General features: G+C 39.8%; 1 protein-coding gene across 5 annotated transcripts in view; it reads right to left on the bottom strand.

Annotated features, from left to right (window-relative positions):
* ATRNL1 (attractin like 1) overlaps positions 1–26,188 on the bottom strand; it is an 810,133-nt gene that overhangs the window by 43,819 nt on the left and 740,126 nt on the right. The gene's annotated exons all lie outside the window — the stretch shown is intronic.

Here is a 26,188-nt window from a genome sequence, read left to right as displayed (position 1 = left end):
CCCACTCCAGTCTTCTTGCCTGGAGAATCCCAGGGATGGGGGAGCCTGGTGGGCTGCCGTCTATGGGGTTGCACAGAGGCAGACATGACTGAAGCGACTTAGCAGCAGCAGCCTCCCTCCTACTACTAATTTTCCCTCTTGAGCACCTGCACTCTATACTAACAGCAGCCAGCTTCACCACCACAAGGCAGTTCTCATACACATCATCTTACAGTTCTCACTCTGAGGCAGAAGCAGAGGGCACTGGGAGGAACTGGGAGATCTGGGTAGTCTAGAGACCTTGCCAAGGCCACCTGGTTAGTTAGTGGTGGCAGCCAGGGCATCTGGTCCTCAGCCTAGGGTCCCCTTCCTGCCTCACATGCCCTCTTAGATATGGAGACTGTCTCTTCTTACGTTCTCACCATATGAAGAGCCATGACATTCTTCCAAGATTTAGGTGAATGAATTTTGAACACTTAACAAATTGACATTTCCCCTTGTCATTAAATATTCTTTGCATTATTATAACACATGGCTACATGATCATTTACGTACATTTTTCTTGCTATTATTTATCTAAGCTTTCAACTTTATACTATTAAAAATAATGCTGGGTTGACCTTCTCTGCTTTTGATTATTTGACCAGACTTCTGTTTTGTTTCCTTCAAATAGATTCCTAAAAATGAAATTACTAAGTGCAAGAATGAAAAGTGAAAAATGAAAATTTTCACTAAGGGCTTCCCTAATGGCTCAGACGGTAAAGAATCTACCTGCAATGTGGGAGACCTGGGTTCGATCCCTGGGTTGGGAAGATCCCCTGGAGGAGGGCATGGCAACCCACTCCAGAATTCTTGCCTGGAGAACCCGCATGGACAAGAGTCTGGCAGGCTACAGTCCGTGGGGTTGCAAAAGGCTGGACACAACTGAGCAACTAAGCACAGCACAAGTGCAAGAATATGAACCACGCTGAAGCTCTTGATACAGGGTCCCAATTATCTTACAGAGACTTATATCTCTACCCATGATGTTTAAAAATAGGCCTATTTCATGGTATACACATATAATATATATTTTTCTTTAATTTGACAGATGTTTTAATTTGACACATTTTAATATCTATTTTATTGACTACTACTCAGATTATAAGCTTTTAATATTTTTTATTGGTCATCAGTCTATTTATCGATTGCTTCTTTGTGTATTTTGTCTCTTTCTGTATTGATGTATTAGGTTTCCCTTATTTGTATGAGCATTCCCTATAATAAAACAGTCAACATTTTATTGTATTTGTTGGTAATAGTTCCCTAGATTGCCCCTCCCCTTGCTGTGGTTGTCATTTCATATCTTCATTATCAATAAAAATCTTCAGGACTGGGGTGCCACTGCTTCCTGCAGTTCTTCCAACCAAGTTCTTCCTGTTCTCCTAATGGATTGGAAGCTGTTTAAGTCAGAAAATGACTATTAAATCATTTAATAGTCTGATGTTAGCACATGGTGTGGTGGCAAGAAAAACTGCATAAAGGAGACACATCATATGGGGCTCTTTTAAGGTATGCAGACATAGGAAGTGAATCACAAATTATGACCTTCCAGATTTCAAACTTTCCAACTGGGCATGGAACAAGTTACTCAAATGATAGGTGGCTCAAATAAGCAGTAAGGGGGAGAAACACAGGATGGGGCATGGGCTAAGCAAGGCAGCAGGTCCTTGAGGGGCAAAACCAGAGCTTGTGTTTCCTTGTGCTGTTACTAGTGCCCAGGACATGCCAGCTATTGCTGTCTGCCATGGACAAAGCAACCTGGTGGGCTACAGTATATGGAGTCGCAAGAGCAGGACACAATTGAACAATAAACCACCACCACCATCACCTCTTCGGGGCTTCCCTGGTGGCTCAGATGGTAAAGAATCTCCTGCAATGCAGGAGACCTGGGTTTGAGCCGTGAATCAGGAAGATCCCTGGAGAAGGGAATGGCTAGTCACTCCAGTATTCTTGCCTGGAGAATTCCATGGACAGAGGAACTGAGCGAGCTATAGTCCTTGGGGTTGTAAAGAGTCAGACACCACTGAGCGACTAACACATTTCACTTTTCACTTTTAAAGGCTTGTTGGAGGAACGGTAGATGGATGACCACACCTTCCTTTCCTAACTGTCACCCAATGACTCTGTTACTTTAAACGGTTCTGCTGGGCCTTGATTTCTCCATCTGTAAAGTGCACTGAACAGGGTTGTGGTCAAGATCCAGTGAGATAACGAACATGAAAACAACCTGTGAGCTGTAAGGCAAAAAAAAAAAATATCATACATTCCCGTGGAAGTTTTGCTGTTGTTATTTAGTATCTTAAAGGAAAAGTTCATTGTCAAGTAGGGTGAGAAGCTTATGGTTTTTCTCAGATGATTAATCTGGTTTCATTTCATTCCCTCTCCTTCTTGCTTCTGCCTCGCGATACACATCTAAATGTCCCTGAAACACAGACATCATAGCCAGTTAACTTTACTTCTATGGTGGCCAGTTTAGCCTGCCGGACAAAATGTTTTATGAAAATACTGCAGGGAAATTCTGCTATACGCATATACATTCGGTATAACACATTAAAGGTTAGCATACAATATTAATTAATGACCTTTCCTGGCTGTGTCTGATGGGTTGCACCGGTCATTAGGAAGAGCTTCACAGATCTGATGTAGACAATGAGCAGGAATGGCCTGGTGTGCTGGTGGAGGGGGGTAAAAGGCTGATTCGGCTGCAGGAACCGCATGTACAAAAGTCTCAGGGTATGAAAGGGCACAACGTGTGTCCTGGGTGGCTTCTCTGAGAGGTGGAGATGGGTGTTGGGGAAAACAATCCATCAAAAATTCATCCACCAGAACAATTGGATTGAGCACGCTTAACACAGCTCTTAAAAAGTGAAAGAGGACAGTGTAAAGGGCAGAAGGATGAAGAATGAGGCTGAGAACGAAGGCACGGCGGCCCCTTTCCTCTGTTACCACAGCCCTGATCCCCAGCACAATATTCTCTTGGTTTAGGCATTGTGCCTCATAGGAAAGTGACCTGAGGAGAGTGTGATGCTAATGACCCTTGAATTGTTGCTTTTCACCAGGTAACCGGTGTTAAGACATCAGGTGACTCAGAAGGGGGATCTTCAGAGATGAGAAGGACCCTTCCTGGTCTCCATGCTCAACCCTCCCCAAATCAGGCTGTGATATCCCAAGAAGAAGCTGCTTTTCCATTATTTGCTTACTCCTAATGTCCACTGAGTGAAGCAGGAACTCAGTTATTCTTGGCCTGCCCATCTACTTTGTTTAGGGAAGATAAGGCTTGATGTAATGTGTGCATACTCAGTCGCGTCCAGCCATAGCCCACCAGGCTCCTTTGTCCATGGAATTCTTCAGGCAAGAATACTGGAGTGGGTTGCCATTTCCTACTCAAGGGGAATTCTCCTGATCCAGGGATTCAACCTGCGTCTCTTGCATCTCCTGACTTGGCAGGTGGATTCTTTACCACCAGTGCCACCTGGGAAGCTCAAGATAAGGCTTGAAAGTGAAAGTGAAGTTGTGTCCGACTCTTTGTGACCCCATGGACTGTAGCCTATCAGGCTCCTCCATCCATGGGATTTTCCAGGCAAGAGTGCTGGAGTGGATTGCCATTTCCTTCTCCAGGGGATCTTCCCGACCCAGGAATCGAACCCGGGTCTCCCGCATTTCAGGCAGACGCTTTACCGTGTGAGCCATCAGGGAAGCTCAAGATAAGGCTTAATAATGCTTAAAACATCCTTCTGGCCAGGTATCACTTGCCACTACAATGTTATGTCTGATGAGCATACATTTTTATCTGAATTTAAATACACTCTATTTCCTCTCCTTTTCCAAGGCAAGATAATCATTCTAATATTTTAGAAAATCTCTCAAACAATGGGTCTCTCCCCCAGCCCCAGTTTTTCCTATTCACCAAAGAAGGAAAAAAAAACCCACACAGAGTGAACTTCGTCATCTCCTCTCTTGAGCACGTTTGGGGCCAGGCAAGAAGGGTTTTGCTGGAGGGCTGTGTGCAGTGGAAGCAATGAAAGACGAAGTTGGAAAGTTCGGGTAGGATCAGACTTTGAAAAGCCTCTGTGCTGAGGAGTTTGTCCTCTATCCTGCAGGCAGTCTTGAGGGCTGTTCTGGAAATCAAATGGGTTCCAATAAAAGACAAAAGTGAAACACTGGTTCCTGAGCGCAGTATGAAGCAGAAAATTGACCGCCATTCCCTTTTCTGTATGAGAAAACTGAGGCACAGAGAGGATCAGAAATTCACTGAGGACCACAGGTACATGGCAGATCTGACTCTGATAGCTTTACTCCCCTGCTGCCTCTGATTCCTTTAAATGATGGGGGACAAGGAAGAAGAGAAGTGGGGAGCAGGGGAACAGGGTCATTATTAGCCACGTCCATTAGTAACTCATACGGCATCTTGAAAGGACTCTCTGCATGTGGCAATTTTCTTAAAACTTTTTGTCCAACTAAAAAGTAGAGAAAACAGATAAATACAGGATAGAAAAATGTCAGTATGGATATGCAGACATCTCACACACATATCTGCGAACACAGCTCCCGTTCCCATCAAGGGTCTCTCACAGGGTATTATTATCAAGAGAATAAAAGGAAGATAGTGAATCATACAACTTCCCTATCATTAGGTTTAAGGGTAAAGTAATGAGTAGGAAGAGATGCAGCAGCAACTTGAGAGGTAGAACTCAAGGTGCATTAGGGGAGCCGTTACAAGGAACACAGCAAGATGAGCTGAACAAGCTTTGGAAATCACTCAGAGCCCCGAGGAGTCTACTCACCTAGAGCCTGCCAAGTGCCTCTGGTGGGCAGAATAACACCACCCACTAAAGATGCCCACGCCAAGTCCTAATTCCAGGAATCTATTGTACGTGCAAAAGGGACTTTACAGATGTAACCAAATTAAAGATTTTGAGATGGGAAAGACAATCCTGGATTGTTGGGGATCTGGGAGGGCCCAATACAATCGAGGTGGCATGAGTGGTAAAGAACACACCTGCCAATGCAGGAGACCCAGGTTGGATCCCTGGGTCACGAAGATCCCCTGGAGAAGGGCATGGCAATCTGCTCCAGGTTCTTGCCTGGAGAATCCCACGGACAATGGCGCCTGGAGGGCTACAGTCCATGGGGTTGCAAAGAGTCAGACATGACTGAAGTGACTTAGCATGCATGCAATACAATCATGTGGAAGTGGTGGGCAGGGTCAGTCAGAGCGATGCAATTGAGAAAGACCCTACCAGATAGTTGGTGGCTTTGAAGATAGATGGAAGCAGGGGATGGGGAGAGGGCAGGGTCGGGTGGGAGCTGCCAGTATCCTCTAGAAGCTAGAAGAGGTGAGGAAACAAGTTCCCCCCTACCCCAGAACCTCCAGAAGAAGTGCAGCTCTTCAGACCTGTTTTAGATTTCTGACTTCCAGAACTGAAAGATGATAAATCTGCCTTGCAAGCCACCTGGTTTGTGGTGGTTTGTTACAACAGCATTATGAAACCAAAAAGCCTCCAAACTGCTGAGGACTGTACTAGGTGCTGAGAGGGAGTCATGGGATATTCAAAATAATGCAAATGGGCTAAGGGCCCTGGTTTATGTATTCACAGAACCTTTATGCATTCACAGAGTTTTCTTGGTCCCAGGCGTGTCACTGGCCTCAGGAGTTTATGATCCGGGCGGTGAGCTGGTTCACCTGCCACTCCCAGCCCTTCCTTCTCAAGCTTCCCCCCTCCCGCCTTCCTGATACTGCCGTTCACTGCTGCTTCTTCCAGGGTGCATTTCTTAGAATTACAAAATCAGAAGGCAGAGGAAGCATAATTCAAATATTTGCATGGTAGTATTCAAGAAAAATACCTATTAATTTTTACAAATTGATTACATACGAAGCTTATAAATAAGACAATGTACACTTTCTTCTTGACTCCACTCAGCATGGCTGCTGTGTACAAGTACAGACAAGCGGGCCACATGCTACGGAGTTTGTGAAGGACTGAAGTGAAATGAGTCATTACAAGGTTATTTTAAGACCTTCATAGATCCCTCTATACATCATATCAAATACAGTAAAATATATTGACATGAAATATATAGTATACAGGATTTGAAAAGTTTTTATAATTTTTATTTAAAAACATTTACTATAATATCTCATGGAACATATGATTGATTATGATTATTCAGTGATGATCCTGCTTACTCAGGGATTCCAATGAAGTAGGCAAACCTAGACTGTTTGCAAGTGTACTGAAATGTTTATGAGTGCGAAATTGACTAATTAATAAAGTTGGTATTCTACTACATTTTCTAGATATTCCTTAATTTAAGTTTTGCCTTATTTTACAGTAGAATTTTTGTTTCCTTTCTTAAACACTTCCTTATGCCTGAGGCACTGTGCTCACAGTACTGATAGATAAGATGGTTCCAAGTATCAAGACCACACCCACAACACCCAGAGCTCAACTAGACAAATGCTTCTTTTATAACACACATAATCCAATTTTCTTGGGCTCCAAAATCACTGTGGGAAGTGACTGCAGCCAAAAAGTTAAAAGACGCTTGCTCCTTGGAAGAAAAGCTATGACAAACCTAGACAGTGTATTAAAAAGCAGAGACATCACTTTGCTAACAAAGGTCCACGTAGTCAAAGCTATGGTTTTTCCAGTAGTCATGGACGTGAGAGGTGGACCATAAAGAAGGCTAAGTGCCAAAGAAGTGATGCTTTCAAACCTTGGTGCTGGAGAAGACTTTTGGGAGTCCCTCGGATAGCAAGGGGATTAAACCAGTCAATCCTAAAGGAAATCAACTCTGAATATTCATTAGAAGGACTGATACTGAAGCTGAAGCTCCAATACTTTGGCCACCTGATGTGAAGAGTAGACTCATTGGAAAAGACCCTGACGCTGGGAAAGACTGAAGGCAGGAGAAGGGAGTGACAGAGGATGACATGGCTGGATTGCATCATCGACTCAATGGACATGAGTTTGAGCACACTCCAGGAGACAATGAAGGACAGGGAAGCCTGGCATGCTGTAGTCCATGGGGTCATAAAGAGTTGGACAGGACTGAGCAACTGAAAAACTACATCCCAAGACTGAAGAGTTAAGGTTACTATGGAAACCACAATTCAAGTCTAGTGCTGAATGATTGCTAATTCAATCAGCTTGCTATTGCAAACTCCCTTTTGGGTGATATGATCATCACTTTCATCAAGAGGAGGCAGCACTGTGTAAGGATCAAGAGAATGGACTTTGAAGCCAGGCAACGTTGAGCTCCATCTGACTCTACCACTTGCTCAGCCCTATGACTCTAGTTAGGTCACTTAAGCTGTCTGTGCCTGAGTCCCCATCTATAACTTGGGTGTGATGAGAGTAGCTATCTCAGAGGATCATGCCGATGAAGTGGGTAAACATTTACAAAGCACTTGTAGCAGAGACAGATACCTATAAGGGTTATTCATGTGTTTGCTGAATTAAAAAATAGTATTTATTCAGAAGTTTACTGAGTATGATTACATGGCCCCCATTGTGATGATGAAGACTAGGACACAGTCCTTAACCTTAAGGCACCGAAAGTCTAGTCGGAGGTATGTGCTGGAGCAGAGGTATAAAAAATATGTAACATAAAACACTGGAAAGTCGTTAATTTTAATAATAAAAATTGTTTTACCCAGTTATAGTTAAAATTATTTAAAATAAGGAAAATATCTCCAAATACTGAAAATAAAATTAAAATAAGTGCCTATTTTGTTTGCCGTCCTGTATCGTCCACTGTATAAAGCCATATAGAGAGCTGCTCTGTGCCAGGGGCTTTGAAGATTTTACTTAGCTCTCTCAATTTTTACAACAAACTTTGAGTTATATATAATCACTTCCACTTTACAAAAGACTTACCTGAGTCTCAAATATGTTGTGACAGAGAACTTGAATCCAGATAAAACTCTGGCTCAAAGCCAACTTTACTGTTGCTAAATTAGTGATTTTCAAACTTTATTAGCAGAAAACTAGCTTTAAAAAGATCACACTTTGTTAAATGATTTTTTTACTTGTATAAATATGCTTTGTTTATAACCATTTAAGCAGTTACAACAGTAAACATTTGTCATAAAATGAATGAATGAAAACGGCTATAGTGATGAATTTTAAATCTGAGGTTACAGATGACAGTGAGAGTAATATTGGCCTTAGAGCCTGACTTATTTCTACTTTTCCTTTTTTGCATATATTTAGAAATTCCTACATCACGTAGTTGTAAATTATAATAGATATTTTAACAGGTCACCTTGTAAACCAGGCTATTTTTCAACTAAGGGCATATAGAAGCTCGAATGACATGAGTGGGAATTATATTCTATTACATTCTATTTTATTACAACAATTATTTATCAAGCCCTTCTGTATGCTAGGCATAGTTCTGGGTGCTAGAAATTCCATGGCTCACGTGACAGACATAGTTCTTGGCCTCAAGGTGAGTGTTTGAAAGGAGAAGTCCTGGGTCAAGAACACTCACTGGAGTGGAACATTTAAACAGATGGATTTTTTGCCCCATAGATATAAATGTATAAAGCCTAATTAACCTCTTATGGAAAGATTTTTCCCAGTTGACTTTATTCTCACAGGTCATGGATTCTGGGCATTAGGCATAAGCGGCCTGGAATTCTTGGGAGACTAGAACCAAGATTTTCTCCATCTACCCTTCACTAATTTACCACTGACTCTCTGCTGCGGTTTGGGGGATGGGATAATTACACTGGGGCCTGGGGACCAGCTCAAGGTCTAGTATGGATAAGTATGACGTCAGGGTTGAAATAATCTCAAGATTTGTATGAACTTCATGGACTCTTTCAAAATTACCCAGCAATTTATGAAGCACTGAAGGAACTAAATCTATCCTAATTCTGGACAGTCCACAATGAAGCTGCTAAAGAAACTCTAGCTCCCGTAGGTATCAAGAATCCCAGTAGTTGGCCCTGAACAACATAAAATATTGGAGAGAGTAAACTCTTTATTTTTATTTTTTTGAATTTTTTTTTTTAAATTCAGTGGGGCAAGAGAACCTGATTGCAGACTTCATTTACTTTGAATTTCAATTTGTAAAGTTATTAAATATTTGGATTTAAATGTCTTTGCAGGAATTTGAAAAATGGGAGTGGGTTTCTATTCAAACTTAGGGCGTCTTCATATTGGCAGTCTTATTAAAGAGTCTTAATGGTGTTTGATCTCTACAACCTGTTATGTGCTCTATTAGAAACATGGCTATACATAATTTGAAATGGGGAACAGGAAATGGATTTTCAGCCTTGACTATAGCATTGCCTTGGAGCTAATTTAATTGATGTATGGTTTTCATCAATTTCCGAGCTTTCGGTGGGGGAAAGATCTGCACTGCCCATCAGGGATCCCATGATGATTCTCAAAAGAACAATAGCTGGTACTGGGAGATTGGCCAGAAGGAACTGACTGCTCTGATTGTTTGCTGGTATCTTACCCTGAGGGCAGTAACTATGCTGCAAGTGGGGAAAACAAACAGCTGGGTGCGGGGGCCTAAAAAGGTGTCAGTTTGATCTACACAGTTGCCTGACAGCTTCAGTTGCCACCTCTTGGGTTCATCCCTGTGTTCAGGATGCCAGGGTTCTCCCAGGTTGCTCCCTGCCAGTGCTGAGCACGGTGAGAACCAGTGCAGGTCCACTCCAGCCTGACGAGGGACTTCTCCAGCAGGTGACTGGCTTGAGGACTTTCCCACTGGCCTTCCAAAGCTTTCTGAGAATGGTGCTGGGCCTACCCAGTCATCCTTTCCTCCCCCTCCCCTTTCACAGGTGTCAGATGTACATCCAGGTCGAAGTGTCTCCTTACTCATCCATGCTTACTCTATGTACCTTTACAGGCATTTCTCCCAATAAAGCTCTTGTTGGTGTCAGTTTCTTAGGAGACCTGAACTAACACACCGGGAAATGTTGTTTTAGTCACTAAATTGTGTCCGACTCTTTATGGAATCCCATGGACTGTAACCTGCCAGACTCTGCTGTCCACGGGATTTTCCAGGCAAGAAGACTGGAGTGGGTTGCCATTTCCTTCTCCAGGGGATCTTACCAACCCAGGGATTAAACCCAAGTCTCCTGCATTGGCAGGTAGATTCTTTACCACTGATCCACCAGGGAAGCCCTACTGGGGGACATTAGGGGGAAATAAAAGTACTTTAAAAACATAAAGTTAAAATAAAATGCCTATGGGGCCTCCTTACTGTCCTCCCTACTTCCTCCAACATCAGTTTTCCTTGGATACATTTCTCAAACCACTTCACAATACTGAGGATGAAAAAAACAGGGCTTTGTTATGAGTGGGGGATAAACAGGATGATTCTTTAGGGAATTCTGACAACAGTATATCAAGGTTGAATTGGATCCCAAGACAAGGGAGAGGATATTAAAAGTGATTAATAAAGGACTGGGATACGGTCACATTTTAAACTAAAAAAAGAATGCTGGCTACAGGAGCTGAATCTCTTTTGGTTCCAAAGAAAGCTGAAGATAATGCACTGAAGCACGGAATTTGTTATAGTTGAGAAAGGAAGCAATTAAAGTAGGAAACATCTCAGAAGCATTTTCCGGGTCAGTATGAATAGTAACAAAAAAGGAGGCAGAAAATGATACTACAGAGCCTGGATTTTGTAGTCAAAGTCCAGGCTAAGGAGGAGGAGGACAAGACTGAAAGATACCAAGGAGAGGGCTGTTACTCAGAAGGGCTGCCTTCATCTTTGAAGTTTAAAATCCAATGTAAACTCAACATCTGCCAGATGTAAAATGAACGTCTCAATATTTTGAAAGAAAAGATGATGGCATGGGGACCTAGTCACACTTTAAATAATTTGACTCCCAGGCAATTAACTAGAAAATAAAATGATGAAAGAGAAGCTTGCCCAATTTGCATCAGGTTATGGGCTGCAGTCCATGGGGTCGCTAGGAGTCGGACACGACTGAGCCACTTCACTTTCACTTTTCACTTTCATGCACTGGAGAAGGAAATGGCAACCCACTCCAGTGTTCTTGCCTGGAGAATCCCAGGGATGGGGGAGCCTGGTGGGCTGCTGTCTCTGGGGTCGCACAGAGTCGGACACGACTGAAGCGACTTAGCAGCAGCAGCAGCATATCAGTCTAACATTTAAAGCTTTCATAAGACACACAAGTGGGCTAAGAGGATCACTGATTCAGAGGCTACACTGAAAAGTCAGAAGCAGTTTCCAGATTTTGATAGGTTTCAGGCAAGATATGTCAGAAGAGAAGCCTGACATGGACAGACTGGCTCCCCTGAAAATTCAGCTTCTGTGTACAGAGTTCTTCAGGTAACCAATTTCTACTTTCACCTCTGCCTCCAAAAGCAGGTCTCACAGGACTCTGCTTCAGCAACAACCTGTCAAGTCTCCCGGCTGCTTTTCATTGCCAAATTTCTCCTGTTAAGTTGTGTCATTCGTGCTAAAATAACAAATTCACATCCGATTGATTTGTGGAGGATGGAACTGCCTTGAAATTATTCACTGATTTTCTTTAATATACAACAAGCAGAAAGCATAGGGGGAAAACACATTTGTGAACTGAGCTGTTGGCTTTTTGTGCAGCTTCTCTAGAGAAAAACATGGAGATGTTCATGCCAGACTCTGCTTTTTTTTTCACTTTCTAATATGATGGCTCCACTCATCTCTATGCAAGTGTTTCCCTTCCATTAATGTTAATGGAAGTCACTCTTGTGTATCAAGGGGAGAATAGACCCCTTTGTCTTTTTAATTGGTCCTATAAAACAATAAATGAATGCACTATGTGAGTTCTGTCTAAAAATAAATTCTGGCCATCCATACTAGGTTGCTTTAAAAAAAAACAAAAACTTTTTTTTTTAAAGAAGATAATATGTAGCTTCCTGGTTGGACACTAGCTAGAAACCAAATACATAAAAAAAGTACATCAAAATTAAAGGGATAATAGGTAATTTCGTTCTTTAGGAAGACAATGTTAGTAAGTGCGTCTGCAGAGCATGGGGCAGAATACAAAGCACAAATCGCCTGTTAAGTTGAAGCAATTGCAACCGCAATTTAATGGAGGACAAGAAAGCAATTAACAGTGTAAAGTCATTGACGCGAAGGATAGACCTTGAGATTAGAATCTTATTAAAACAAAGGCTGGTACAACTTGATTATAATGAGCAAAGTTGAAAGATCTCCAAAACAATCTCAGCGTGCAGATGTGGAAAAGAAAACATAATCTACCCTATTATTATACTTTGGGCCCCATGAGCTGCTGTTAGCATCCGGATGCTTCACAGATCAATATCTCAAACAAACTGGACAGGAACCGCCTCTCAGACTTAATTTTTGCAGGACTGGACTGAAGGATGGAGAGGAGGCTTTTGTTTCTGTTTTTAATCACTATGACCATGATAGTTTAAACATGATGATTTTTAGCACTGATGTTAGGAACCTTTCTAGAATAAGAAGCCTCTTTTTTTTCTTAAAATCTTTCCTCTCTGGCCTTCTTATAATAACATCACTGAGACTGTTTTGCAGGCCAGTGGTAAAGATACACATTGGTTTGAGATGAACTGAGCTGTAATCTTCTGACACTTCTCTTATTGATTCAATATTTTAAGATAAATATCATACAAGGAACAGTGAGAAATGAGGCAAAGGACACTAGATTAAGTGATTAATAAAACACAGCCTAAAACCCTGCAATTAATTAACAGTTATTATTTTGGTTTGTCAACCCCTCCAAAGCAGTATAAAAATCCTTCTTAAATAGACTCAAGAAAACGTTAAATACTTTTTTCACTCAGATATGTACCCTCTATTTAATGAAAATAGACTTGAACGAGGCTCAATTTTTCCATCAAGTTTTAAAGACTAATTTTATATTTTATAAGCCAAAACTTCATAAGCATATTTTATAAATTGAAACATATCTGCTTCCATTTTTAATGGGACTGTTTCATGTGTCCATGTTAGACAAATGTGGCCTAAAGAAAAATGTGGCCTAAAGGGAGCTAGGATTTTTTTTTTTTAACAAAGTCTTTAGATAGTAGGACCAAAATACCAATTAATTAACTCTTATGAGGATAACTTTAATATATTGATTGATTTACAGTCCCTGTATGCCTGATGTTACAATATTTGGCAAACTTTTTGATCCTGGCCAATCAGGTGAATGTGCAATTATAGCTCTTTGTAGCTCTAATTTACATTTCACTGATGGCTAATGAAATTGAGCATTATTCACATGACTATTGACCACTGATATTTCCTATTCTGTGATGTGAATGTTAAATCTTTTGCCCATTTTTTATTGTAGTTAGTCTTTTGTTATTGATTTGTAGGTGTTCTTTATATATTTTGGATCATCATGCTTTATTTACTATAGCCGAGGAAGTATAACACAGTGTTCAAGTGGCTAAAAGAACGAACTTTGCAGCAAGTCTGCCTGGGTGCAAATCCCAAATTACCACCTACAGTGTGGACTTGCGCAAATTTCCTAATCTCTCTGTGCCTCAGTGATATCCATAAAGTAGGGATGACAATGTGACTTGTCTAACAGGGTAGTTGTGAAAATGAAGTTCATTAATATAGGCAAAATTCTGAGTACAGTATCCATCACACAGTAAGCACTCAAAAATTACTAAATAAAAATATTTGCCAGTTGCAGATTTTTAATAGCTCTTATGTTTTAACTTTTAATTTTTTAATGAAGTCTTTTCATGAACAGAAGTTGTATAATGAAGTTGAATTAATCTTTTTTTTTTGGCTTGAGCTTTATAGTAAATAAATCCCTCCCTTCTTCCCAAGTCATTGAAGTCTTTTGTAGACTGTCTTCTAAGAAATGTTTTATATTACCTTTCCTATTAAAGCTTTAAAGCCTTGTGACATTAATTTTGAGTTACTATGTGAGGCAGGGGTCCAGTTTCATTTTTCAAATTTGGATAGCCAATTTTCCAACACCAGTTGTTGGAACATGCTTCACACTTGCTAGCTTTGTATCAAGAATCAAGTTTCTAGATATGCATACATGTTGAACATTTCATTATTGGTTCATATACCTGTATTGTGCCAGTACCACACTGTCTTAAAGTTATTAGAGTTTATAATAATTATTAAAATCCTGATAAGCAAGTCTCCGCATTTTGATTATTTTGGGAGGACTTCCCTGGCTAGTTTTGGCTCTACAATCAAGTTTTTAGGAGAAGACAGATATTTACTTTTTTTTAGGGGAAGAAATCTTCTAATGGGATGATTTTATTATCGTCTACATGGCTCCTGAGCTTCTTTCAACCATCAATCCTCTAAGGATATTAATTATTTTCTTTCTACAAAGATGATTTGTTGTAGAAAATAAAAAATACAGAAAAATACAAAAACAGAAGTAAAAACTGTCCTAAGCTCCACATCTCAAGAAAATCACCATCAACTGGTTTTGTATATCCTCCAGAATTTTCTTTAATATGTATACCTGTGGTTGTTTACTCACTAAGTCTGACTCTTTGCAACCCTATGGACTGTAGCCCATCAGGCTCCTCGGTCCATAGTATTCTCCAGGCAAGAATATTGGAGTGGGTTGCCATGCCCTCCTCCAGGGGATCTTCCTGAGCCAGGGATTGAATCCGTATCTCCGGCTTCTCGTGCCTTGCAGGAGGATTCTTTACCACTGAGCCACCAGGGAAGCTCTAGAGCGTGGGGTACATAAACTCATTTCACAGAAGGGAAAGCCAATGTGGGGCCTGTATACCCGTCTACCACAAAGATGGTTATATAGTATCTCACAGTATAAATTAGGTGGCACAAATTGGTGTTTTGTAGGTCAAATTTGACATGTATGTGTAAGTAAACCCACATGGTGTTTTCTTTTATCATTAAGCTTCAGAATCCAATTTCCAGCTTCTTTTACAGAAAACTGGAAAACCTGGCAGCCCAGCTGAGTTCTGCAATTTCACAGCAACAAGTAGCTGGAGCTGAGAGGTGGTCCCCTTGAGAAAGGAACCGCCCTCCTGTTCTCTAGAGTCCCCACGTCTTCCTACAGCCTCACAACTTAACCCACTTCCTCAGTTCACTCTTCAGCGTAAGAGATTTCTGTACCTCCTAAGAGAAACTCTATCTCCTTCCGATAAACATTTAGGGCATTTAAAAATTTTTCATTATACAAAATGCTGAAGTCAACAGTGTTGCATCTACCCTTAAATACGGGTTTGGATATTGTTAATTTCTAGATCACTTCACGGCAAATAGATGGGAAAACAATGGAAGCAGTGAGAGACTTTATTTTCTTGGGCTGCAAAATCACTGCAGATGGCGACTGCAGCCATGAAATTAAAAGATGCTTGCTCCTCAGAAGAAAAACTATGACCAGTATAGACAGCATTCTAAAAAGCAGAGACATTACTCTGAGAAAAAAGGTCCATCCAGTCAAAGCTATGGTTTTTCGAGTACTCATGTACGGCTGTGAAAGTTGGACTATAAAGAATTATGGATGGAGGTTGGTGACATTGTACAGGAGGCAGTGATCAAGATCATCCCCAATAAAAAGAAACAAAAAAAGGCAAAATGGCTGTCTGAGGAGGCCTTACAAATAGCTGTGAAAAGAAGAGATGTGAAAGGCAAAGGAGAAAAGGAAAGATATACCCATTTGAATGCAGAGTTCCAAAGAATAGCAAGGCAAGATAGGAAAGCCTTCCTCAGTGATCAGTGCAAAGAAAGAGAGAAAACAATAGAATGGGAAAGACTAGAGATCTCTTCAAGAAAATTAGAGATACCAAAGGAACATTTCATGCAAAGATGGGCACAATAAAGGACAGAAATGGTATGGACCTAAAAGAAGTAGAAGATATTAAGAAGGGGTGGCAAGAATACACAGAACTGTACAAGAAAGATCTTCATGAACCAGATAAGCATGATGGTGTGATCACTCACCTAGAGCCAGATATCCTGGAATCCAAAGTCAAGTGGGCCTTAGGAAGCATCACTTTAAACAAAGCTAGTGGAGGTGATGGAATTCCAGCTGAGCTATTTCAAATCCTAAAGGATGATGCTGTGGAAGTGATGTACTCAATGTGCCAGCAAATTTGGAAAACTCAACAGTGGCTACAGGACTGGAAAAGGTAAGTTTTCATTCCAACATGAAATAAAGGCAATGCCAAAGAATGCTCAAACTTCTGTACAACTGCACTAATCTCACATACTAGCAAGGTAATGCTCAAAAATTTCCAAGCCAGGTTGCAACAGTACATGAAATGTGAACTTCCAGATGTTCAAGCTGGATTTAGAAAAGACAGAGGAACCAGAGATCAAATTGCCAACATCCGCTGGATCATGGAAAAAGCAAGAGAGTTCCAGAGAAACATCTATTTCTGCTTTATTGACTACACCAAAGCCTGTGACCGTGTGTAGATCACAACAAACTGTGGAAAATCCTTCAAGAGATGGCAATACCAGACCACCTGACCTGCTTGCTTCCTGAGAAATCTGTATGCAGGTCAAGAAGCAACAGTTAGAACCAGACATGGAACAACAGACTGGTTCCAAATAGGCAAAGGAGTACATCAAGGCTGTATTTTGTCACCCTGCTTATTTAACTCATACGCAGAGTACATCATGAAAAATGCCAGCTGGATGAAGCACAAGCTGGAATCAAGACTGCCAGGAGAAATATCAATAACCTCAGATATGCAGATGACACCACCCTTATGGCAGAAAGCGAAGAGGAACTAAAGAGCCTCTTGATGAAAGTGAAAGAGGAGAGTGAAAAAGTTGGCTTAAAGCTCAACATTCAGAAAACTAAGATCATGGCATCTAGTCCCATCACTTCATGGCAAACAGATGGGGAAATAGTGGCTGACTTTATTTTGGGGGGCACTGCAGATGGTGACTGCAGCCATGAAATTAAAAGATGCCTGCTTCTTGGAAGAAAAGTTATGATCAACCTAGACAGCATATTAAAAAGCAGAGACATTACTTTGCCAACAAAGGTCCATCTAGTCAAAGCTATGGTTTTTCCAGTAGTCATGTATGGATGTGAGAGCTGGACCATAAAGAAAGCTGAGCATCAAAGAACTGATGCTTTTGAACTTTGGTGTTGGAGAAGACTCTTGAGAGTCCCTTGGACAGCAAGGAGTCCAACCAGTGCATCCTAAAGGAAATCAGTTCTGAGTATTCATTGGAAGGACTGATGCTGAAGCTAAAACTCCAATACTTTGGCCACCTGATGTGAAGAACTGACACCTTGGAAAAGATTGATGCTGGGAAAGATTGAAGGTGGGAAGAGAAGGAGATGACAGAGGATAAGATGGTTGGAGGGCATCACTGATTTGATGGACAGGAAGCTCTGGGAGTTGGTGATGGACAGGGAAGCCTGGTGTGCTGCATTCCACGGGGTTGCAAAGAGTCGGAATGAGTGACTGAACTGAACTGAACTGAAGAGAGGTTGATAGAGCACTCCACAGTTTGATAAGTGTTGCCTCCAAAAGTGTGTCCTTCCATCAACGCATGAGCATGTTCCTCTCTTCAAACACTGTTAACAGCGGATAGTACAGACCTGTTTCATCTTTGCTTCTCTTTGTTGTTGTTCATTTGCTAAGTTGCGTCCAACTCTTTGCAACCCCGCATACTGCAGCACTCAGGCTCCGCTGTCCTTCTCTATCTTCTGGAGTTTGTTCAGATTCATGTCCATTGAGTCTGTGGTGCTATCTCACCATCTCTTCCTCCTCTGACTCCCTTTCTTTTTACTTTCAATCTTTCCCAGTGTCTGGGTTTTTTCCAATGAGTCAGCTTTTAGCATGAGGTGGCCAAAGTATTGGAGCTTGAGCTTCAGCATCAGGTCTTCTCTAACAGGTCATAAAAATTATTTACTATAGTCACAACTCTGCATTTCCTTCAGTTCAGTTGCACAGTCATGTACCATTCTTTGCGACCTCATGGACTGCAGCACACCAGGCTTCCCTGTCCATCACCAACTCCCAGAGCTTGCTCAAACTCATGTCCATGGAGTCAGTGATGCCATCCGTTCCTTAAATATTAGCAAAGTTTAATACCTTTTGCATTCTTATAGGCCATTCGTCTTTCTTTCTTTGGTATGCAGGTTTGTCAATTCCTATTCACTTCCTTTGCCTGTTTCCTACTGGCACATCTGTTTTCAAAAATTAATTAATCAGAACACTTTCATTAGGAATATTGAATCCATTATAAATATTTTAACTAGTTTGTCAGTTGGGTTTTAATCTTTCACTGTGGTTTTGGTTATGGAATTTATGTTTCAGTACTGCCATCATGGCCATTTAATCTTTTTCTTGGTGAGTCTTTTCAATTAAAAGTTATAAAACTGTTTACTCATATTTTGACTTAATATATTTAATGTGTGTCTTTTTATAGTATGTTATTTTATCCATCTCAAACTTATTTGGAAGTAAGGATAAATGAATTCATATTTTTAATAGTATAAGGCAACTGTCCCAATATCATTATTGAAAAATTATCCGTCTTTTACATATTTGATGTTCTTTATTATTGCATTGAATTGCCACATATATTTGTGCATATTTCTGTACTCTTTATTTTTCATTTTATTGATTTGTGATTTAGTCCAAGCCCTGCAGTGTTTTAATTTCTGTAGCTTTATGTTTTAGTATCTAGAATAATTATTCTTTTCTCATCATTATTTTCCAGGCTTTTACTAGATATTTTTATACCTTTATTGTTTTGAATAAATTATATAACCATTTTGTCAAGATATCTTTTTACTGTGCTTTCTTTGTCAGGTTTTGGACTATAGCTATACTTGCTTCAGAAAAAGTTGACTTAGATCTCTACACTCTGAAATAGTTTAATTAGCATTTGAATTGTTTTTTCTGAAAGGTTTAAAACAATTTGCCTATAAAATCATGTGGATCTAGCACTTTTTAGAGTATATGTTTAAAATACCTTTCTAATATTAAATATTTTGTGATTATTGGCCAATTTAAGCTTTCTGACTTGTGGCTCATGAGTTTCTTTATAACTTAATAGTATAGCACAGGAAGAAAAATAATCCAAGAGAACATGTGACACATGAGGAAGACAACATTCCACCGGATCCATTCAGAGCGGGCAATGTGGCTTTTTTATCAACTTGCTGACTATATTAGTGGAATGGATAAGGGAAATATAGTTTGAGGAGGATGTGATGGCAGTAACAGTGACAATAACAGAGAGGAATCTAACTGGGGTTCCAGCATGCATCCCATTTTCTCGTTTTATGGTCTCTTTCTTGGTTGATGGCATCCTTATCCACGTGGTCAATCAAGTGAGCAGATATAAAGCCACTCTTTCCACCTTCATTCATGCTCTCTCCTCTGTCTGGTAACATCTCTGCCCTCTACGTAATCGACCTGACAAATTCCTCACAACTTTCTAGACCCAGTTCAGGCACCAGCTCCAGTAAGAACGCTTCTAGGAATCCTCTTTTGCACATGCCCTTTGGATGATACCCACAGAACAAAATGCCATGAGCAAAAAGCAGGGGGAACACCCACTGCTCTGAAGTCGATTTCCTTCACAGGATATTAACATCTTTGAGTACCGGGCTGGCTCTTACTTACCTTGTCTGGTGTTTAGTGTTATCTTGTATAGTGCATGTGCTCACTAGGCATTTGCTGAATGTACAAAGCCGGGGTGCTGGCTCTCCTGGGTAGGGGAGACAGAAGATGTTTCACTCTGCTCAGATGTAGGATTCACAGGCAAGACTGGGGAGGAAGTGACCATAAGCCCGTGCTGGAGTGTCCCAGAGCTGGAAGTAGTGCATTCACATTAGAATAACATGATGCACCGAGACTGTGTAAAAACATACCGCTGGAGGGATAACTCTCTGGCAGCTGGGAATATACTGCTCTGTGTGTGTGTGTGTGTGTGTGTGTGTGTGTGTGCTAGGTAGCTTCAGTCATGTCTGACTCTTTATGGCCCTATGGACTGTAGTCCGCCAGGCTCCTTTGTCCATGGGATTGTCCAGGCATGAATATTGGAGTGGGTTGCCATGCTCTTCTCCAGGGGATCTTCCCAACCCAAGGATCGAACCATCATCTCTTAACTTCTACCTGCACTGGCAGGAGGGTTCTTTACCCCTAGCGCTGCCTGGGAAGCCCTTGTACTGCACGAAAGAATGTGAATTACAACAAATACCTCTGATAGATTCAGCTGTGTCCCCCAAGGACCAGAGTGGATTTGTTCCTTCAATACACACAACCACCATGGACTTTGTACCTCTGGTCTCATTTCAGATCATGCAAATCTTTGAATACTTGTGCTAAAGTTATGAAAGTAAATTGCTCCTTTTATTGTGTTTTTAGAAATGATCTTTGGAGAAACCAAGAGGACATTAACAGTATAACAGCAATTTAAAATAAGAAGCTTTTGATGAAATTGCTTTAATTATATAGCCCACTTTGGCCTACTTCAGTTTTCATCATTATTCTGGATCTCATGCACACGGCAATTTGAGTTTTACTTAAGAAACAAGTAAACTAGAATTACCACACACAGCTTGTGAGTGAAACCAGTTACAACTGAGCGATTAGGAGCCATTTAATTGACCTAGAGGTATAGTAATTAACTACCAGGGGATAAACTAAAAGCTCATTTTGTAGACTCCAAGTGTTTCTACACAGGCCCCCATGTTATTTCAGTCTGCCAGAAGCAAAAGCCATTATGATTGCCTTTGTATAAACAGAAGGAGGTAGATATTTGTGGTAGATTTTATAAGGAATTTCATTGCCACTCTTACTGGCCAGCGGTATCAGGTGGTAGCATCCCAGACACAACATGACTTTGCTATTGTCTTAAATAATTATTAATAGGATAAAGATTCCTTTTATAAGAACATATTCTTGACCATGGTAACAATTCAACAGTGGTTAAAATCTTAGTAGCTACTTCAAACACTAGCTTTCCTTGGTAGTTTTTGGAGATTACCAGAACATTTATATCGCAACTCCAGTATATTGCAGAAGCCTGGTAAATGTCCTTGCAATGATAGACAAGGAATAAAATTCCCTTAGGTGTTACTGCTTTACATACATGGCACCTGGCTATAGCCAATTTCAAAGCTCTTAGATTTTTGAGGAAGTGACTCTAAAGTACTGTCTACTGGATGAATAGTGACAAGGCCAGCAAGTTCCTGAACAAAGCTCAATGTGACTTCCTAAAGGACAGCAAAATTAAGGAAAAGCAACATGATGCCAAAGTTCTGTTCTAGTCATTAATTTCATGGCCTATAAAGCAGAGAAATATAACCATCATCTCAGGCCTATTCCTCCAACCGCTTGGTGGAGAGTGGGCCATCAGCAATCCCCTCTGGTGCATCTTCAGTCAAAAGTTATGCTAATTAGCATCACTGATTCAATATTAATTATGTTTAAGACACTAGGCTTTATATGCAGCCTAGGAGTTAGCACAGGACTTCCTTGTCCCCCAAAGTCTCATTGAAATTCACCTTTATTCCTCTTACCTCTTTCTTCATCCTGTGGAAGCATGAAGTACTTCAAAGATTTTCGTTCCTTCTTGAAGGTGAGGTTATGGTGATCTTTTAAGTTTCCTTGAATTCTGGCTTCCTCGGGAAACTTCCTTTGTCATGTTGACTCAGGTATGTAACAAAGATCCTTGTTTGTTTCACATCATACGAATATCCATACTCAGCATTTGTGAGTGCAGTAGGCATTAGAAAAATTATCTTTGGAGGGAGTTCCTCAGAGTCACATTTCATACCCTGTTAGCTGTCTTTCCCCCTTGCTGGCCTTCCACTCCCACTGCCATCTCCGCTGCCAGCCCCTGGCCCCCAAGTCCCCCCTGGGAGCAATCAGCTCTCTGTGTTCTAAACATAGAGCAACTCAGCCGCCCTCAGGCTTGCTTCCAAAGTGCAACTGCTAGTCCAGCAGCATGCTCAGCAGAACCCAACGTCTTCCAAATGGACAGGATGCACCCTTCTTGTAAGAAAGGTGAGATATAAAGAAGAGAAACATTCTGTTATATACATGACAAGGAGCTCAATTTTATTTTTAGATTCCAGATATAAGCAAGATTATACAGTGTTTTTTGGTCTGACTTATCTCACTTAAGCATAATTCCCTTGGGATCCTTCCAGTTTGTCACAAATGGCAAGATTTCATTTTTTTTTATGGCTGAATAATACATATGTGTGTGTGTGTGTGTATATATATATATATACACACCTCACATCATTTTATCTATTCATCTGTTGATGGAACACTTAGGATATTTACATATCTTGGCTATTATAAATGAGACTGCAAAGAAAATTGAAGTGTATATATCTTTTCAAATGAATGTTTTTGGTTTCTTTAGATAAATACCCAGAAATAAAACTGCTGAATCATACGGTAACTATTTTTAATTTTTTGATGACCTTCCATACTATTTCCATAGTGTCTGTACCAGTTTACATTTCCTCTAAAAATGCACAAGAGTTTTCTCTTCTCCACATCCTTGCCAACATTTGTTATCTCTTGTCTTTTTGAAAGAAGTCATTCTAATAGGTGTGAAGTGCTATCTCATTGTGGTTTTGATTTACATTTCCTTGATGGTAAGTGATGTTGAGCATCTTTTTATGAACATACTGGCTATGCCTTCTTTGGGAAAATGTCTACATATAATATTTTATAATTGATCATGGAGTATGCTCCTTTTAATGTATTGTTGAATTCAGTTTGCTAATGAATGACTAAAGATTTCTGCATCCATGTTCATCAGAGATATTGGCCTATAATTTTCTTGTGGTGTCTTTGGTTTTGATATCAGAATAATTCTGGCCTTGTAAGATGAGTTTGGCAGTTTTCTCTTCTTTTTTAGTTTTTGGAAGAGTTTGAGAAGAATTGATTTTACTTCTTTGAATATTTGGTAGAATCCACCAATGTAGCTCTCTGTTGGGAGGTTGTTGATTATTGATTCAGTTGCCTTTGTAGTAATTAGTGTGTTCAGATTTTCTGTTTCTTCATGATTTAGTCTCGATAGGTTGTACATTTCTAGGAATTTATCCATTTCCTCTAGGTTTTCCAATCTGTTAGTGTTTAATTGTTTATAGTAGTCTTTTATGATCATTTCTATTTCTTTGGTATTAGTTGTAATGGCCTCTCTTTTACTTCTGATTTTATTTATTAATATTTGAGTCCTTGTTCTTTTTGTTTTTTTCTCCTTGTCCATATGCTTGAGGTGATTCTTGTATAGGGAGCATATAGCTGGTATTTTTTTAAAACCCATTCAGCCACTCTATGCCTTTTGATTAGAGAATTTAGTCCATTTGTATTTAAAGTAATTATTGATAGGTAGGTACTTTTTGCCATTTTGTTAATTGCTTGGGGGCTGTTTTGCAACTCCTCTGCTACTTTTTTCTTCTCTTGCTCTCTTCCTTTGTGTTTGATGACTTTCTTTAGTGGTATGCTTAGATTCCTTTCTCAGTAACTTTTCTGTGTATACTATAGGTTTCTACTTTGTGGGGGCTATGAGGGCTACACATAACAACTTATATTTGTAACAGTCTATTTTAAGCTGTCAACATCTTAACTTTTAACAACACATTCCAAAGCGCTACATTTTTACTCTCCCCACCACAAAGTTTTATGTTTCTGATGTTATATTTACCCAACAATCTTTTGGTTTAGGTATTGTTATTTTGACTTTATAGAAGTAATGGATAGATGCTCAAGGAGTTAAATACATTGCCCAAAGTACACAGTTTGCAAATCCAAAGCCTTGTTCTTTTGCTCTGTATCATACCCTTTAATAATTAAAAAGTCCTTCCCAGATACAGACTGTCATTCTTCTCTGTAACTTCTTTCTCATCACGTCACCTGGCTGATGAGTGATACACACAGTCAAGGTCTCCATAGCCTACACCCATCTCCCTCCACCTCTTGCTTAATATCTTGGAATTCAGCTTTTGCTCTCACACATATAACGAAACTTTAACCTGGACAGTCAGCAGTGGCTTCTGAGTTGGCAAACCCATGGTCTGTTCATATTCTTTATTCTCCTCCTATTCTTGAGGCATTTGACACAAGAATTTCCCTCTCATTCTTGAAACCCTTTCCCCACTAGCTTTCCATTACATGCATGTCCACATATAAGTCAACAGCAATTTTTTTTTTTAAAGCAACTGGTCTTGCTTAAACATTTCTAAAGCATTAATTCTAATTGAAACAATTTTTTGAGCTATCATTTTACTGGTTTCCAGAATATATAATTAGATCACTTAATTGTAATACAGTACAAATATAATTAAGGGTAAAATTACAAACACAGGGGCATAAACAGGCTTGTGAAAGAACTCAGTCCTTCTTCCTTACCCAGTTGCCGGAACTCCCTGTTTCTAAATGCTCTCTGATCATGAAAGATTTCTACCAGAATTCAAATCCATTCTGTAGTATGCAGTGCTATGACTCATTAATATGGGTGGCTTGAGGGGGCTTCTGGTCTTCTGTAATCTCCATTTGCATCTTCCCCAAATAAATATGCAGTATGTTATAAATTCTATACTTGCTATGTCTGCTTTCAAAGAGTTCATAGTCTTATAAAATACATATCAGCATGAAATATTGCTGCCCTAGAATCCACTATTCTTATTAAAATACAATAAGAAAAGTTGCATCACTTTAAATGATGCTGTGTCATATACAAGTTTTTAAGATTTACTGTACATATTGAAATTACTGATGGCTAAATAGGGCAGAAAATGCATTACCAGAAGTATAAACTACAAAGAAAAAATTGGATAGCTTTTACTTTGTACTTTTGGAAACTGTAAATTCACCCTTATTGAGTAAATGGTCTCTTCCACAAAACTTTACTGTACTCCTTTAACAGGGATTAGTAACTGGTTGTGTTTGTAAATCTGGAAAGTTTCTGAAACTGAAGCCATCAAATTTTGTTTTAATGAAAACTGCCTTTGTAATGTCATGAGATTTCAGAAATATCCTTGTGGGGTGGGGGGGGGGAACACCCTAAGCTATTTGATAGGGTTTCAGCAGACTTAGTAGACTCTCATTCCTATTCAAATTCTGAATCTTAGTTCACAATTTTACTCTCACCATATAAGGATGAAGTTTTTTCTTACCCTGCATCCTGTCACTCTGTAAGTCAATGGCTAAGCGTTTGCACAACGCATTTGTGATGAACTGGACTGATGAGTTGAATTAATAATGTCCTATTTAAAGGGTAGGATATTTCATATATGTAAAATTATCTGATCAGTGTAACAAAACAACGTAAGTTTTATTAATAAAAGAAAAACAAGCTTTTATTAGTTTATCAGACTAAATTAAATGAATCTCAGCCAGATAATCTAATTGCCAAAACTAACAAACAGAAACTAAAGCTATCATTTCTTGTGACATTTGAAAGTTCTTCTCCATTTTGAGAGACAGATTCTTTACAATGAAGAACTAAATGATCTTATAATATAGTATTTGGAGACAATGCATTCTGAAACAGAAGAAATTAAGGAATAAATTTCCAATGAGTGGATCCAAGGACAGGGAAATAACCGATAGGAAGTCTATGATAATTCACTTTGAAACTAAGTCATTGCTCCAAATGTGGCATAATTCTAGGTACAATGTAATTTTATATGTTATCCTTGTGAACTTTTTGTATGAAAATAGTTAAGTATTCCCTCATTTATCAATATGTGCCAAACTGTGCATTTCAAAAGAGAAAGGCAAAGCAAGTTCACTCCCAAGTGTGTTTCTGGATCAGGTTGACAAGCTTAGGCAGTTTAGGGCTAAAATTTGGCTTTCCCCCTTCCTCGAGACTTTCAGGATTCTATACCTTACATTCTCTGCTTCCTGATCTGAATTTCTCCTTCTATAAATGTCCTCATTGTCCATTTTCTTCTTTGACTACTCATGTTTTTAATATGACAATGGATTCTATTTTACATATTGTAGGCTATCATTTATCATTTAAAGAATATGTCTAACGTAAGATGAACGTACGATTTTAAAAATAATGTATCCAGGGAAGACAAACACATTTTTAAAAAGTTCCCATTAATGCTGGAGGTGCCCTTACATGCCCCATACTTGGACTTGCTCCTTTAAAATCAACCATGAGTTCCTCTGGCATTTCACGATTCCCTAGTCTGCATCAGCAGTAAAAGGTACCATTTGAGATAAACCAG

Source organism: Bos grunniens, chromosome 26, assembly GCF_055505025.1.
Source record: "Bos grunniens cultivar Pamir isolate PY7600 chromosome 26, Bosgru_T2T1.0, whole genome shotgun sequence".
Lineage (NCBI taxonomy): Eukaryota > Metazoa > Chordata > Mammalia > Artiodactyla > Bovidae > Bos > Bos grunniens.
This window is presented reverse-complemented; position numbering and strand designations above follow the sequence as displayed.